At 49.1% G+C, this 17,760-nt stretch overlaps 1 protein-coding gene across 1 annotated transcript in view; it reads left to right on the forward strand.

Annotated features, from left to right (window-relative positions):
• Positions 1–13,305: 13,305 nt before the first annotated feature.
• Positions 13,306–17,760, forward strand: part of CTCF (CCCTC-binding factor) — a 47,886-nt gene continuing 43,431 nt past the window's right edge. The window contains exon 1 of the transcript XR_010657729.1: positions 13,306–13,504. The gene's annotated coding sequence lies outside the window, so the exon portion shown is untranslated. The remainder of the gene's footprint in view (positions 13,505–17,760) is intronic.

Consider the following 17,760-nt stretch of genomic DNA (forward strand, 5'->3'; position numbering starts at 1 on the left):
AAAGGTGTGGTGGTGGCTGGAGCTTCTGGCCACCAGGGAGCAGCAGAACCCTGTCAGGGAATGCCAGTCTTCTGGGTCTACGCCTCAGCCCAGGCAGCTTCCTACAGAAGGGGCTGAGCACAAGGAGCTCCTTGAGCGCTGGGTAGTTGAGAGGAGATTCTTGCCGAGGGGAAGAGCTGGGGCCTGGGAGGCAGGAGACCCGGATGGCTGCCCTGTGACTCTAAACAGAAGGTCCCTCCTCTCCCTGAGCCACCTCCTCTCCATAATAACAAACCTGACTAAACCCTGTGACCTCCCCACAGCTGGCAGGCTTGTGCTGCTTCAGGAAAGAGGGCTCTAGGGAGAGGGCTCACGTGAGTTTATTAACCCCAGAAAGTTAAGTGTTCAATGGGAGGAGGCTGATGGTGGGGGGACTTCAGCATGGCAGGCCTGTTCTAAGGAGGGCCCGAGGGAGGCCCACACTCAAGGCTGGAGAAACAGGTCTGCCACCCTTCCCCTCTCCCTCCAGAGCTTTCAGTGGAGACAGTGCAAGAGCAGGGCCTTCCCCACTCCCTGAGCCCACTCTGGCGTCCCAGTACCTGTGGCTGTAGCACAGCAGCGTGACACCCTGGGGGGAGTCTGTGTCCCTGCACTCAGGTAGAGCCAATGAGATGCCAACAGTCCCCGCTGGGGGGTGACCCAGATCCCCAGAGAGCCCTGCCCCCCTGTGTTTTAGAGCTGTGTATGAAGAGGTTTGGCCGGGCCCTTAACCACCTGCTGGGGAAGCCAAGCTGAGCAGAAAAAAAAAAAAAACGGTAACAGGAAGGAGCACAGGAAACACCTGTGTGTGGATGCAGGTGGCTCATTCCAGTTGGGTGGGGGCAGGCTGACAGCCCTCAGCGCATCGGCGCAGCGCTGTGCTCCCTCCGTGACTGTGACGGGTGGCATGGGAGGGATAGTGTAGCTCAGTTTTGGGGTGGTCGGCTGGAGTGGTAGGGGAGGGGAAGGCAAACAAACGATAGAGACCAAGCCAGTACCCAAAGCTGGCCACAGCCTGGGCCTGCCGCAGGGGCCCCTGCATCAGGGCTGCAGTCCCAGGACCACCCCTAGGAGCCCCTCAGGCCTGAGGCCCCACGAGAGGTCCCCTAGTAGGGCAGGACTGTCCACTGACATCCAAAGTGTGGCCTGTGTGGTGGGCAAAGAGGAAGTGAACACTGGCTGACCATGTCCTGTGAAAGTGCAGGCGGGGGTGACTGGACTAGCACAAGTTCATGGCTTTACCCACAGGAGAAGACAGGGCCTGGGCAAGAAATGTAGGATGGGAAAATATCCCAGCCAGGGGTCAACTGGGACTGTCACTGGAAATCTGAGTGGCTCTACATCTCTGCATTCCAATTCTGGGAAGGGATAAGGTACCTAACTCTGTCCTCTACAAGGAGAGTCCTGAATCCCGAGCCTCGTATTCAGCTCTAGGTGAGGGTGGATATGAAGGTCAGAGGGTGCAGGAGCTAGAATTAGGGCACTATGAGGTACAGCCGAAGGACTATCAAGGCCAAGACAAAAAGAGCCTCGGGCCTTTGCCCCACTAACCCTACCCAGCTCAGAGCAGTGTGAACCAACCCCAGAACAGCCACTCAACCCCTCTCCATCAGTGACTTGAAGTCAGGCTGGATGGCCTCCTATACCCTGGCTCAGGCCCATGTCTGTGAGATGGTGCGGGGCAGGGAGAGCCCTTGTCCTCCCTCCTGTACACCTTGCCCTCCCCTAATACACATAGCCTCACATAGGTCTTCCCACAGGGCAAAGCTGCTCCCAGCACACCTCCTATCTCCTACCCTGCTGTCACACAGGTCTGGGGAGGCACTCACTCCCGCGACTCTGGACAGTTGAGAGCCTGCTGTCTCCAGTGATGGGAGGTTGATGACACCATCGGGAGTCAAATGCACCAGAGCAGGGAAAGCCTGCCCCAGCCGTCCTGTGGAGCCTGTGCCAGCCACCTGAGGGGACAGAAGGAAGTGGGCCTCCAAGTTCTGTGACACACTGAGAAGCACCCCATCAATCAGGTCCATCAAGGCCACAGCCATGCCTTGGCCACCATCGTTGGGGGTCTCCCCGGAAGAAACTAATAAGCATGCACTGCAAAAGGACCAGGCTGAGGTAGTCCAGGATACAATTTATTGTGTTGGTGGTCCCTGGAGGCTCCCCCGACTCCCCTCGTTTCCTTTTGCCCTCCTCCAACCTTACCTTTCCTCCAGTCTCCCACTCTTCTTCCTCATGTAGTCAAAGCTGCAGAGAACCAAAAAAAAAAGAAAGAAAAAAAAAAAGGCGTGTTGGTAAATGCAAAGAAGCAGATGGGTTGGCACGTGGGAAGAGAACTGCTTCTTTGTCTCGCCTACAGAGCGGGGGTGATTTCCTTATGTGCTTCTGCCTGGTGTGTGGGTACAATCTGCTGAACCCTAGGCATATGACATGCTCCCCCCAACCCCAAACAGCCCTGGAGTGCCCTATTTAGGCCATCCATCACCCATGGACAGAAGGCTCTTGGCTTGGCTGCCAGACCTGGCTCTTCTGGGCCTACGTAATACAGAAGGGTGAGCTTGGGAAGGACTCCCGGGCCTATACAAACAGCTCAGGAAGAACGTCTATCATTTGGAAAATAAGACTGTCATTGACCTGCGAGAAGGGGCCTCTTGTTTCAGAAGACTGCAATGGGGTGTGCAATGGGGTCACAGTTTAAGTTTAATGTCAATGGTCATGTCTCACTTATCTCTGAAGACACCCAGGGCATATGGGTCTTCAATAAGTACTGACTTGGAGCAGCTGAATAAGCAGATGAATTGCCATGCTAACACCAACGTTTGTAGCTATTTCCTCTGAATCTCCTTACAACTTTCTCCTCCACCTTCTCCTCAGGCATCCTCTTATAAACATCACTCCACAGGATTCCATTCTAGGCCCTTTTCTCCTCTCTTTTGAAACACACTCCCTGAACCACCTCATCCATTTCTCTGGCTTCCATCTATACGCTGAGGCTGTGTGCCAGTGATTCACACGGCTCTCTCACCTCCCAACCCCCATATCCAACTGGTGACTGGACACCTTTTCAACAGCATTCTCAAAATCAAACATCTCAAAACCTGTTTCTCCTCCAGAACTTCTGGAGAAAGTACTCAGGTACTCAAGCCATGCAACTGGGCCTCACCCTTGACTCTTTCCCTGTCCCCTCTTCCCAGCCATCAGAATCTTCTCAATTAAATGCCCTAAATATTTCTAAATTCTGTCTGCTTCTCTTTATCCCCATTGGCACCACTCAGTTTCAGGACATGTTGACCTCTCTCCTAAACACTAAAACTGCCCCCTCACAGGCTCCCTGCCTCTGATCTTGCCCTTCTTCCGTCCATTCTCCATGGTGCAAAGTGATTTCTAAAAACATAAACCCACCACTACAGTTTCTCTTAGGGAAAATTCCAGCCCCCTCAACCTGGCTCACAAAGGCTTTTAAGTGTGTTCCTCTCTCCAGCCTCACGTCTGCCACCTAACTTCTCAGTCTGCACTGGACCTCACCGAACCACCCGCAGGGCTTGCGTGCCCCTCTGTGGTACACTCTTCCCACTCCTCATCTTGCCTTGCTAATGCCTGGTTACCTGATAGGCTTCAACCTAGACATCACAAATTTCTTCAGGAAGCTTCCCTTCCACTGGGCTCCTGTCACAGAAGCATGCATTTCCCCTAGTACAGTACTAGGGGAATCACACCCCATTGCAATTGCTCATTTACTTTGTACCCTCCAATATATACATCTGTAAGTATTTGCTGACTAGTCTACTAGGTAACAGGTACCACCCAAGTCTGCGAAAGGTGATTGGTTGCCTTGCTTGTAGAGCTCGGTCCAGGTGTTTTGCTTTGTTTTTAAACAGCTTTATTGAGATTTAGTCCACGTACCATGCAATTCACCCATTTAAAATGTGCAATTCAGTAGTGGCTTTTAGTATATTTTCAGAGTTGTACAATCATCACAATCAATTTTAGAGATTTCATCAACCCCAAAAGAAACTTGGCACTCTTTAGGTATCATCCCTGGGACCTCTACATCCCCTTCCCTTTCCCGGCCCCCAGACCCCGAGGCAACCACTAATCTACTGTAACCACAGATCCTATAGATTTGCCTATTCTAGACATTTTTTTTTTTTTGGCCGCACCATGCAGCATGTGGGTCTTAGTTCCCCGACCAGGGATCGAACCCGCACCCCCTGCAGTGGAAGCGTGGACTCTCAACCACTGGACCGCCAGGGAGGTCCCTGGATGTTTCTTATAAATGAAATCAGGTTAGGTCTTCTCAACTTACCCGATTGTAAGATTCACCTGAGAACTTCCATGGAGATTCAAATTCAGAGGCCAGGGAATCTGTATTTTAAACACGTGCTCCAGGCAGTTCTCTATTTAATCAGGCTGCATCTGCCTTTACTGTTCCCAGCAAAAGTGGGTCAAGAAATAGCTTTTGATGAATACCGCTAAAACTTAACACGATCTGAAAACATTTTGAACATGAAAGGACAGTGTATGTTTAATGCAGAAAAAGCCTGGATACTCAAAATACTCCCCAGAGTCCCCCATGAAACATAGCTCTTCAGAATGCACTTTTACTGGGACTTCCCTGGTAGCACAATGGTTAAGAATCTGCCTGCCAATGCTCGGGGACATGGTTCAAGCCCTTGTCCAGGAAGACCCCACATGCCGTGGAGCAACTAAGCCCGTGCGCCATAACTACTGAGCCTGTGCTCTAGAGTACGCGAGCCACAACTACTGAAGCCCACGCGCCTAGAGCCCGTGCTCCGCAGCAAGAGAAGCCACCATGATGAGAAGCTCGCACACCGCAACAGAGAGTAGCCCCTCGCTGCAACAAGAGAAAGCCTGTGCACAGCAACGAAGACCCAATGCAGCCAAAACATAAATTAATCTTTTTTAAATGCACTCTTGGGCTTTCCTGGTGGCGCAGTGGTTGAGAGTCCGCCTGCCAATGCAGGGGACGCGGGTTCATGCCCCAGTCCGGGAAGATCCCACATGCCGCGGAGCGGCTGGGCCTGTGAGCCATGGCCGTTGGGCCTGTGCTCCACAACGGGAGAGGCCACAACAGTGAGAGGCCCACGTACCACAAAAAAAAAAAAAAAAATGCACTTTTACCACGGGGATCTCAAATAAGGAGTGGAATGGAAGCCTGAGCAGGGGACAATATAGGGAAGGAGAACTGAGATCAGACCAGTGGAGGCGGCAAGCAAGTTGCATCCACAGGGGCCAGAGGGGGCAGTTAGAAAGGGGCTTGTTGAGTGGCTGAGGAGTTTGGGATTTACCCCCAGAACACTGTGGAGTCATCCATGGGCTTGAAGCAGGGGAATTTTGTGATCACATCTGTGCTTTGGAAAGGTTGCTTTGGCAGTTGTGTGGAGGGAGGAAGCAGGGAGCAGTGAGGAGTCTGCGGCTGTGGTCAGAGTGACAGTGCCTGAGCCAGGTTGGAGGCAGTGGAGATAGAGAGGTTAGAGTGAAGGGATGTTCTGAAGGTAGAATGGACAGGATTTGGAGATTGATGGGATGTGGGAGATGAGAAAATGAAGCTCAGGTTCCTGGCCTGTGTGGTGGATGGGTTGTGGCATCCTTCACTGAAAAGGGGGAACCCTAGAGAAGCAAATTGGGAGGAGAGTGACAAGGCTCATAAGGGTGGACTGGGAGCCATCCAGGAGGAAGTGTCCAGAAAGAAGCTAGATACATAGAGCTGGGCAAGAAAAGAAGGGTGTAGGCTAGAGGCAGAACTTTGAGAGTCCTCCTTGCTTTACTGATATCCAGTGACCAATCTGTTCCTCCCACACATGCAGCTCATGCCTTTTACTTGCTTCTCCATCCTTGACTTTTACCTACTAATGCTCATGAGGTTTAGTGTCTCCAGACTAATATAAGACAAAACATAAGGCCCTTGAGGACTAGGGACATCATCTTTCTCCAGTATTACCCTAGCCTTGAGCATAGACCTGGGCATCGAGCAGTTATTCAGGTTACAGATTAATAAGTCATGATTCCAAATACCTCTGTTATCTGCTTTTCAAGTGGCTGGAATTTCCTCCATTAAAGCCCTTCCTCGGACTTCCCAGGCAGTCCAATGGTTAAGACTCAGCGCTTCCAATGCAGAGGGTGCAGGTTCAATCCCTTGTCAGAGAACTAAGATCCTAGCTGCGTGGTGTGCACCCCCAAAATAAATAAATAATAAACTAAAATAAAATTATGTTTTTTAAAAAAAGCTCTTCCGGGGCTTCCCTGGTGGCGCAGTGGTTGAGAGTCCGCCTGCCGATGCAGGGGACACGGGTTCATGCCCTGTCCGGGAAGATCCCACATGCCGCAGAGCGGCTGGGCCCGTGAGCCATGGCCGCTGAGCCTGCGTGTCCAGAGCCTGTGCTCCGCAACGGGAGAGACCACAACAGTGAGAGGCCCGCATACCGCAAAAAAAAAAAAAAAAACTCTTCCTTTGGGTTAAGGCAATAGTGTCCAACTTGCATTAAAGGGCAGACACCTTTTTACCCTTAAACAAATCACATAAAATTAGGAGAAGGGGGAGAAAATGAGGGAGCAGAGAGGGCCAGAGCCTGCCTGATAGACCTACCTTCCTCTTCCCCCTCCCAAGCAGCCCCTGAGCTAAAGCATCATGTCCAGAGGATCCCTATAAAAATGGAAACGCTACCTAACAGTGAGGAGCCCTGAGCAGCCAGTGAAAGAACAGGAAGAGAGAGGGTGGGGCTGGAAGATCTGAGTACTCATTCTGGTTTTGCGAAGTTACTGGACGACTCTGAGCAAGTCACTTCATTTCTAGAGCTTAGGACAAAACTGTGGCTGGCTCTTCAAAAAGAACTGTGAACATCAGTTGAAAGAGCAGGCATGAAGGTTTTGCAAAGTGAAAAGTGTACAAATTAGATGAAATATTTAAGGGTGATCAATGCATACCTGAAAAATGCAGGTAAGAGCACAGAGAACAAAAGTGACCTACTTCTCAAATGTGAGATGTAGGCCCAAGCAAAGTCCTTCTTTAGACTTTAGAGAGCAGTAGTTTGAGCTGAGAGGTAAAAAATAAACAGGGTTTTTACAGGGGTCTGAAGAAAGCAGACATCAATATGGAAAAAAATTCCTGTGGTCTGGGTAGGAGATGATGTAGAAGGGCAGGTCTTTAAAATTTAGGAGAAAGCGGTTTGCCTTGGCAGCTGACATTGAAAGCTTTCCAAACATAAGGTTTAGTATCACTACACCCTAGTTCAAAAGTATGGGATGACTTGCTGTCCCCCCAACACTCTTCTACCCTTTTATGTCCTTGATTATGGCTCGTCACCTTACACACCTTTGCCTCGTTAATGCCTTCTGATCCTTTGACACCCAATTGAAATGAGATACTCCTGGGGAATGATTTGCTCCTTTATCTATGAGTTCATTTCTTCTCATTATAACAACGCATTAAATGTTTTTTGGTTTTGTTTTCTAAATTTTGAGTTTAAGGGCAGGAAACACATCTTGGGTCATCTTTGTATCCCCAGTGCCTAGAAAGGGAGCTGAACATAGCTGGTACTCAATAAATCTTTGCTGAATTGGAATATATCTCACACATGTCCTCAACAGACACAGAGAAATGGGAGTGTTCAGGTGTAGCTTTATGTCTTACCCCCAAAGTGGGCAGGAAGTGTCTTGCCCATTGTTACTTAGAAAATCACACATCTCTCCTCCATTTGTTGATTCTCTTGCTTAATGAGTTCCAAAAAACACATAAATGATCAAGATTATTGCAAGCTTTACCTGGGGGCAATAGTGGGAGCTAAGGAAGATGTTGGAAATAGCATTGTTCTCCTGAGAATTACAGCACAAAGTACACTTTTCTTGGAAAGAATGGCTTCCAGGCCAAGGAACGCTTAGTCAGTAATTCTATTAATTAATCTAGAAAGACCATGTCCATCAGAAGGTAGATTTGGGAGTGAGGGTAGGTTACTAAGAAGCATAAAAATAAAAGAAATAATAATGACAGTTTACATTTATTGTATGATTACTGCTGCCTAGAACTATGCCTAAAGTTTTACTTGCATTTTCTCATTCAATCCTTAGTAAAGTACAATTATCATCCTATCTTATGGAGAAGAAACCTGCAGTTGAGTCGTTACTAATTCACCCAAGATCACACAGCTAATAAGGAGCCAAGACAAGATTCAAATGGCAGACAATCTGACTCCAGCATCACAGAGGATGATATTAAACATTAAAGTTATATAAATTACATCTCAACCTAAGGAACTGCTTACCAAAGCTTTCTAGTAATATGGCTTCCCAGGAGGCTCTCCTATAGGGAGAGAATATGCCTTTTGCCAGCATGTGAGCACCAGTCCGCTTCCCAGTTTAGTCACTTGGCTTATCCATCAAGCTCCTGGGCACCTGATGAGTCCCTAAGGAAGGAATCCACTCTTGAGGCTGAGGGCCAGATCCTAGAACGTGGTGACTTCACCAGTGCCATGTGGTAAGCTGACAGCCTTCTGCTGATAATGCCCTGAACTTCTGTGGACTACAAACCTGAGATAGTCCATGGGAAGAACACTTCCTTAAATCACTTGGTGCTTTTAAGTCACAGCAGTTCTCGTTGGTGACGCAGTCTGGGATAGTACTGCAGGGAACAAACCTGTCCTTATTTTTATCATCCCAACTGTTCCACAGGCTCTCATCATATTACTTTTCCTTCTCACCTTGTTTCTATCCAGCATGAAACAGCCTATCCTGTTGGTTTGGCTTTCCATTCCTTGGTCTTTGGGGCCAATTTCATGAAGTAGGACACATCACCATTTCCTGCAAGAAGAAAACATTTCCTTTTGTTCCTTCCTAGTGATCCTCAGCATTTTCTCAGCCATGTAAGAGCAGCATATGGGAATTTTTGTATTCAGAGAGCAGGCTCCAAGGCCACTTGGACCCCATTCCTGGTTTCTAACTGATGCCTCAGAGGTCATATAGTTGTAATTATAGTTGATATAATATAAATATAGTAGTTGTCTTAGTCCATTCAGGCTCATGTAACAAAGTACCACTGACTGGGTGGCTTATAAACAGCAGATGTTTACTGTTCACAGTTCTGGAGGCTGGAAAATCTGAGGTCAAGGCACCAACATGGTCATATTCTGGTGAAGGCCCTTTTCCTGGTTCATAGCTGTGACTTCTTGCCATGTCCTCACATGGTGGAAGGGGCTAGGAGCTCTATGAAACTTCTTTTATAAGGCACTAGCCCCATTTATGAGGGTTCTGCCCTCAGGACTTAAGCACCTCCCAAAGGCCCCACTTACTAATACCATCACATCTAGCATTAGGATTTCAACATACGAATTTTGGGGAGGACACATATTCAGACCTTAGCAGTTGTAAATATAATTGTAAATACAATTGAGGGTTTTTGCCATCTAAATGCATTGCCTTGGACTTCTTTGGTGGTCCAGTGGGTAAGACTCTGTGCTCCCAATGCACGGGGCCCGGATTTCATCCCTGGTTGGGGAACTAGATCCTGTATGCATGCCACAACTAAGAGTCCGCATGCCGCAACTAAAAAGGATCCTGCATGCCGCAACTAAGACTGGGTGCAGCCAAACTAAATAAATCAATAAATAAATACATTGCCTTATATTTAAACACATGAATGCTTTAGAGGTGTGGAGAAAAGGGAACCCTCTTGCACTGTTGATGGGAATGTAAGTTGATAACAGCCACTATGGAGAACAGTATGGAGTTTCCTTAAAGAACTAAAAATAGAATTACCATATGACCCAGCAATCCTACTACTGGGCATATACCCTGAGAAAACCATAATTCAAAAAGACACATGCACCCCAATGTTCATTGCAGCACTATTTACCATAGCCAGGTCATGGAAGCAACCTAAATGCCCATCGACAGATGAATGGATAAAGAAGATGTGGTACATAGAAACAATGGAATATTACTCAGCCATAAAAAGGAACGAAATTGGGTCATTTGTAGAGATGTGGATGGATCTAGAGACTGTCATACTGAGTGAAGTTAAGTCAGAAAGAGAAAAATAAATATCATATATTAATGCATATATGTGGAACCTAGAAAATGGTACAGATGAACTGGTTTGCCGAGCAGAAATTGAGACACAGAAGTAGAGAAAAAACATATGGACACCAAGGGGGGAAAGTGGGTGTGGGGGGGAGGTTGTGGGGTGGTGAATTGGGAGATTGGGATTGACATGTATACACTGATGTGGATAAAATGGATGACTAGTAAGAAAAAAAAAATAAACATAAAGAAGACATTCTTTTTTTTAAAAATAAATTTATTTATTTATTTTTGGCTGCGTTGGGCATTTGTTGCTGCACGCGGGCTTCCTCTAGTTGCAGCGAGCGGGCGCTATTCTTCATTGTGGTGCATGGGCTTCCCATTGCGCTGGCTTCTTTTTGTTGCGGAGCACGGGCTCTAGGTGTACCGGCTTCAGTAGTTGTGGCTCGCGGGCTCTAGAGCGCAGGCTCAGTAGTTGTGGTGCACGGGCTTAGCTGCTCCGCGGCATGTAGGATCTTCCCGGACCAAGGCTTAAACCCATGTCCCTGCATTGGCAGGCAGATTCTTAACTGCTGCGCCACCAGGGAAGTACTAGAAGACACTCTTGAAGCTTAAAGATAAGATGGTTTGAGCAAGGTCTTAGAGAAAGCGAATTAGTAAGATTATTAAAGGTACCAGAAGGAAAAGAAGCTAAGCATTAAAGTGTAAGTCAGCTTTGTTGCCAGTACATAGTTCCTAAGTATACCAGGAGCTGTTTGGAGTGGAGGGCTGAAAAAAATGCAAATATTCCAGAGGTGTCTGGTAATTTTTCTCTAAGTTTGCCTTTTCTTTATGCTTGAGTCCTCAGGTGTACATAAGAGACTACTGGAATAATTTGGTTTCTAGAAAAAGGGATCACATGTAAATTTTCCAGATACTTCACACATTTCTAGAATAGTAAATAATCTCATAAGGCAAGTACCTATTACTAGAAATCAGAAAACTTGGGTGTTGGTGCTGAGAAACCAAATTATCCCTTTTCTTCATGTCTGTACCCAAGCAGCTGAATGTTGCTTAGAGAAAAACCGCACACTGGGCCAACTGGTTTAACTTTAAACTCATGATCACAAACTTCAAATGGGTACCCCATACCACCAAGGCAGTCCCACTAGGAAAACTGCAAGCTTGCTTTCTCTCTCCCCTGCATTTGCACCCATCTTCACCCTTGTTACCCTAATTCCCACAGTGGAAGCATCCTGTTTCTATCCAGGGTCAATCCTCCCAGTTTCCTTATATCCTCCCATGAACTTCACCCCGCTTTAAGTCAAGCAAGTGAATTCCCTGGCAGGCCAGTGGTTAAGCGCTTTCACTCCTGTGGGCCTGGGTTCGATCCCTGGTCAGGGAACTAAGATCCTGCAAGCCCTGTGGCGCAGAAAAAAAAAAAAAAAAGTCAAGCAAGGCTTCGCTCTCCTGTATCACACTCCCAATGACAAATAAACATGCTCTAGAACCCTTTCATCTTTTAGAACATGCTCTAGAATTCTTTCATCCTCCCTTATCCCCATATCCTTCCACATTTATCCCTGAATTTCTTTGCTCCCTTCGCAGCTAAGCTTCTCTCATGTTGCCTATGTGTCCTGTCTTTATTTCCTCACTTTCCTGTTCACTCTTCAACCCATTCTAGTCAGGTCCACACCTCTGATTTACCAACATGAATCAAGCCAAAGTCACCAATGATAATCTCGTCTTCCAAGGTGACCAATTCAATATAGCCATGTTTCTGGCCCAAGTTTACCCCTCAGCAGCACTAAACACAGTTGACCATTCCCCTCCTACCTGAATCCTTCTCTGCCCTTGGATTCCAAATTCAACACTGTGGACTTCCTTCTGTCTTCCTGGCTGTTCCTTCGCAGTCTCCTTCTCCATTACCCTATCTCTAAATGCTGGAGTGCCTAGGATTTGGCCTTGGAACTTCTCTTCACTCTTTCCTCCAAGTCAGAGGTCTTATAAACTGACAGCCCCCACGTGCGGCTTAATCAGCTCATGCAGTTTTAAAACATCTGATTTAGTTGCCAACACCTGGAGATTTTACACACAACCCCCCCCCCCCAGATTTCCTTTAAAAAGAAAAAGAACAAAATATCTGTCAACATTGGGCTAACATTCTCATAATGGAACAGTCAGCTCAATGGAGCAGAAGCTGCCCACTTGACGCTGGGTCCGTTTGTTCTTCGTAATCTAAGGTAAGGGAGTTGAGAATACAGTCCTGAGTCAGATTACCATAAGTATCAAAGACTCTCCTCCCTGAGCCACCAGAACATCTTCCAGTCAGTCTTCAGGGAATTTTACCGCTGGTTGGGTAGAGTCCGCAGGTGCATCTCAGGGAGGGGGAGGGGCGACCGCACTGTGAGGGGTTGAAGGACCCCGCCCACAAAGAGCTCAACAGCTCTCGGGCAAAAACAAGAAATGTACGTTTTAAAATACACAATTACGCCGCTCCAAATACAGAAAGTCCTTTTAGCAGAAGACTGCTATGATCGTATAAAAGCATCAAGTCTGGCCTTCTTCTGGCCTCTCCGGGCTGAGATGGCCTGGGCACACCAGAAAGCCCTCGCCCTCTTCTCTCACACCCGGTATTAGGAGGCCCTCTTGTAGGGGGGGAGAGATCCCCCAAAACCGCGGGGCAAGGACAACCCTGCTTGCCGTGGCTCGCAGGCGCTGGATTGTTTCTGAGGAGCCGGGAATGAGAAGGGACCCGCCCGGCCTTACCCGGTGGCGGGCTGCGGAGCTGCGCTCGGAGGGCGGGTCCGGCCCTGCTAGGGAGGAGACTGGGGCGGGGCCCCGCCTAAGAACCGCCTCAGCCCCACCGCCTAGCCCCGCGCGCGCTTCCTCCAAACACCCTCCCCCCCAACCCCCTCCCTTACGGATTCAGAGCGGGTGACTGCAGCTAAGGAACCAGGTCAACCGGGCCGGGATCCTGGACCGCCCAGAGGCGACTGCCTCCGCCCAGGAAGCCCCACCCAGCGGGAACCCGGACCTCGGCCTCCCTAAGAACCCACGCGCGACCGGTCTAGGGCGCGTGCGGCGTGACGCGACCCGCAGCGCGTCCCGTGACGCCATCGCGCCCGCTTTTGAAAGTTGGCGCCCGGGGCCGCCTCCCATGCTGCCCTGCGCGAACCCCTCCCCTCACCTTTCCTCCCCCGCCCTCCACTCGTCGCCCGACCGGCCCCCCCACCCGTCTCTTCCCTTATCAGCACCCGCGGCCCCGGCAGCGCCGACGCAGGCGCACTGCACCGCGCCGCCGCCATTTTGTGTCCGAGTCTGTGGAGCGATTAAACCGTGCGCGGAGCTGCTTCTTTGGCGGCAGCGGCGGTGGCGGTAGCCGGTGCGGGTGCGCGGAGCTGGCTGGGGACGCCGGGTGGCCGGAGCGGTGGAGCGGCGGCGGAGCGAGCGCTGCGGGGGGTGTGGCGCGGAGGTAAGGGGGCCCCGGGTGGAGGAGGTTTCGCGGGCCGCCTCTAGGTGTCACGATGGGGCCGCTCCGGTCGGCGCTGGCTGTAGCCCGGCGCCAGCGCCGCCGCCGGGGGGTGTTTGTCTCCCTCTACCGTCCCTGCTGCGGCGCGGCTGCCGCCATTGCCCGTCGCCGCCGCGGCCCGGCCGCCCCCCCCCCCCACCCCGTCCGCCCGCTCGCTGGCTCGCTAGGCCTCCCTCCTACGGCGCGCTAGGCCTCCGGCGGTGGCACCGACAGAGGCCCGCGCGCTGGCGACTCCATTTTCCTTCCTTTGTCTCTGCCCTCGAGGCCAGCTCTTGGCCCGACCGATCACCCGGCCGCGGCCCGCCCTCTGCCCTCCGCCCCTCCCGTCATGGGTGGCCTCAGCCGAGAGGCGATCTCCGCTCCCCGGCTTCCGCGCCCGCCTCGCTCAAGTGTCGACACCCAGCCACCGCGCGCGCAGCCAGGTCTCCATGCAGTATGGGTGTCGGGCTCTTGCCGACGCCTCTCGGGCTGCCCATCCTCCAGCCTGCCCAGTCCCGGAACCTACCCTGCGGCCTTGCGAGCGTCCCCCGCCGCCCGGCTGCTCCGCGGTCGCTCCCAGTCCGCGCGTCGCCGCCGCTGGTCTCCGTCTCCACCGAGTGGCGCAGGCGGCGCTGCTGCGGCTGCGAGTAGAGGGACCCCAGAGCTGCCGAGAGCTCCCTCTGCAAGGCTGGCTGAGCTGCTCGCGCCTCGACGCCGCCTGAGCGGGCGGGGGGATGCGCGCTCGCCGCCCCCGCCGAGCCCCACTGCGCCCCCAAACTGGCGCCCGGGCTCCTCGCCCGACCCGACCGGTGCGCCCCCCCCCGCCCCCCGGTGGGCGGAAAGGACACGAGTTCCACAAGGTTTTCTCGAGCCAGGGTCGGATTCCTCTCGCAGTGATAGGAGCCTGACTTTGTGCGCTAAGAGATCTCAAAGGGATCAAAACTTAATTTCATTATGATCTCAAGTGACGTGACAGATTCCTGAATTCGGGATTATGGGCTGGCTAAATTGGTTCAGGCAACTCTTGAGTTTCCGTCTCGCTTTAAAACGTTCTGACGCTAACTTACTACGGTATTTAGTACCTGATGCTTTTAGGGCTAGGCGAAGGCAGTTTTGCCCCGGGATTGTGCAACCCGATCTAAAGCGCCAGTAGGGCAGAATGAATTTATTCTTGACTCCACTGGTATTTTGCCCATATGCTGAAATATGAGGGATGATGTTGTAATTAAATCCTGGGTCACTAGTTGCAGTTGGTTTATAAATATCTACGCGTAATGTAACTACTTTTTAGTAGCTGACTTCCTGCAGCCCTGAGTTCAGCAATAAGTAAACATTCGCATATGTTGCGTCTTCCTGCTTTCTTTGAGTTTACATCAAATAGGAAAGTTAAAATTCCAGGTCCCCTTTAGGTGGCAAAAGAAGTTAAACAGGGAATGTATGTTAAATTTATTCTGTCCTTAAGTTCTCTTGCATCATTAAAAAGCTTCCTGTCGAATTGCCAGTTTTTTATTTTCCCTCAAATATTCTAGTACCTTAATACAATATCGTGCAGCACTTGATGTATCAACTGGGGTTGCTTTGGAGAGAGGAAAGTCTTGATTAAATAGCGGGGAGGGGGAGTGGGGAGGCTATGTTAAGTTTATGAGGATATTAAAACAGCTTGGTGCTAAGCAAAATTGACCGGTCTACTGTGTGTAATCTCAGTCTGTAGGATTCTGCAGCAAATGCCTCCATAGGGGAGTGTTTTCAACATTACTTTTTTGAACCCTACAAAAATGTTTCTTCTCCCTCTCCTCCATAATAAAGTTGCCCTAAGTAACTAAATGCAGTAGTGTTGATGGAGCATCAGGCTTGAGAATAGAACCACGCTTAATTGTCTAAAACGTTGGTCCGTTTGTGTAATTTTTGGCATTTTTGTAATTTTCAGTTTTACTTTCCTTTTGAAATTATGGATGGCAGGTGGCATGTTTTACTTATTAAAATAAGGTCCACACGGGTTAAAATCCAGCGGGTCTGTAGTTGAGTCGGGAGGAAAGCTTGTTTTCCCAGTAGCACTGTGCTCCATAGACCATGTTTTGCTTCCTGATTTCAGTTGTGCCATGTACAGCCATCAGCTTCTTGGTCTTACACATCGTTTATGTCTTTTTTTTTAATACTCTATTTATGTATGTATGTATGTGTATGTGTATGGCTGTGTTGGGTCTTCCTTGCTGTGCGTGGGCTTTCTCTAGTTGTCGCGACGGGGGGGGCTACTCTTCGTTGCCGTGCGCAGGCTTCTCATTGTGGTGGCTTCTCTTGTTGTGTGGGCTCGGTAGTTGTGACACATGGGCTTAGTTGCTTCACGGCATGCGGGATCTTTCTGGACCAGAGCTCGAGCCCGTGTCCCCTGCATTGGCAGGTGGACTCCTAACCACCGTGCCACCAGGGAAGTCCCCTTTATGTCGTTTTAATGGTATAGATCTTGTCTACAGAGTTGCTGTCCTTTAAGATTTCCTGTATGCCAGGATTCATACTTTGTTTTGGCTGCACCGTGCACCATGCGGGATCTTAGTTTCCTGACCAGAGATAGAACCCGGAGATCTAACCGGTGCCCCCTGCATTGGGAGTGCAGAGTCTTTTTTTTTTTTTTTTTTAAGAGTCTTAACCACCGGACCACCAGGGAAGTCCCCTTTGTTTTTATTGGAAAACTAAGTTTACAGAGAGAATAAATTGAGGACATAAGTTTACCCAAAGAAACTTAAATCACTAGTATGAGGAAGATTACAACAGGAATGATTACCTACCTAGGAAAATACTGCTTATTTAAGAGTAGCTGGTAAACATAGGAAAATACTGCTTATTTAAGAGTAGCTGTAGGGCTTCCCTGGTGGTGCAGTGGTTGAGAGTCCGCCTGACGATGCAGAGGACGCGGGTTCGTGCCCCGGTCCGGGAAGATCCCACATTGCCACGGAGCGCCTGGGCCCGTGAGCCATGGCCGCTGAGCCTGCGCGTCCGGAGCCTGTGCTCAGCAATGGGAGAGACCACAACAGTGAGAGTCCCGTGTACCGCAAAAAAAAAAAAAAAAAAAAACAGGAGCTGTAAAAGTTATCCTTAATATGCATTCAAATTTTAAGAGCTTTAGGATTTTGCTTTAAAGGACATAGAAAAAATGAGGGCACCCACCAAGGACTTCTCTGAGTGGCTTGGGGAGTTCCTTGGGAGTGGCAGAAGCCACCTGTGGCTGACTAGGGCCCTGAGGCAGAGCCTTGCAGAGTGGTGCCTGCTGGCAGAATGTTCCTCCGGAGGCTGTTTTTTTGCTTCAGGGATACTACTGGCATCAAATTCACTCTACATTAACTACTTTATAGGCTGTATTTCATTTTTTTAAACCAGAAACCTAGTTGACCATCTGTCTAACTTGTTTACCTATCTTGGTTTCAGACGACTAGAAGCTTTTTTGCCAAAAATTAGGTCCCTCTTCAAACAAGTAGGATTTGTCATAATTTAATGCTTTGAGAAAGAGTATACAGGTTTAGAAAGAACAATAATGGCAAGTAATGTATAACTTTGAAGACGATGGTTCACAATTAAATGTGTAGATTTGGCATACCATATATTTTTTTAAAAACATCCCCAGACTTTCTCTAGTTGTTGTCTTCATATCTTCCCTGGAAGTACCTTTGTGCATTTTCTCAGTGTTTAGTATTTGAATGCAAAGATGTGGCATTGCATATAGACTGCTAACATATACCCCAAGAATAGTGATTTTTCCACACTTGATCTTATTTTAGTCACCCATCAGTTTTCAGGGGCATAAAATTTCATTCCTTTTGACGCACATTAGTGACAATATATGGACTCCAATACAAAAGTGTTTCGTGGACTAAATGCACTAATTCTCTTCTTATGTTGTTATAAGTTGCCTTTTCAACAGAGGAGACTTTTCTTTACCTTCATCTGGTAAAGTATTATATCAGTTTAGTTTTGTGGGCTTTAGTTATGAGATGGGTTCCCTCTTAATTACCTCATATGCCAAATTCTTTGGAAATGCTTAAATTTAGCTCTTTCATTTCATTTGGGAGTTTCTCCCCCCCACGGAGTTAAGTACCACTCTGCCATTGCCTGAAGCCTTACAGTCCATTTATTTGTATTTTAGGGAGAGAATTGTCAAGTAACAATATGACCTAAAAGTATTTTGTTATCTGTCTAAAAAAAGATATTTCGTTGCTGTGCTTCTAGGA

Source organism: Phocoena phocoena, chromosome 20, assembly GCF_963924675.1.
Source record: "Phocoena phocoena chromosome 20, mPhoPho1.1, whole genome shotgun sequence".
NCBI lineage: Eukaryota > Metazoa > Chordata > Mammalia > Artiodactyla > Phocoenidae > Phocoena > Phocoena phocoena.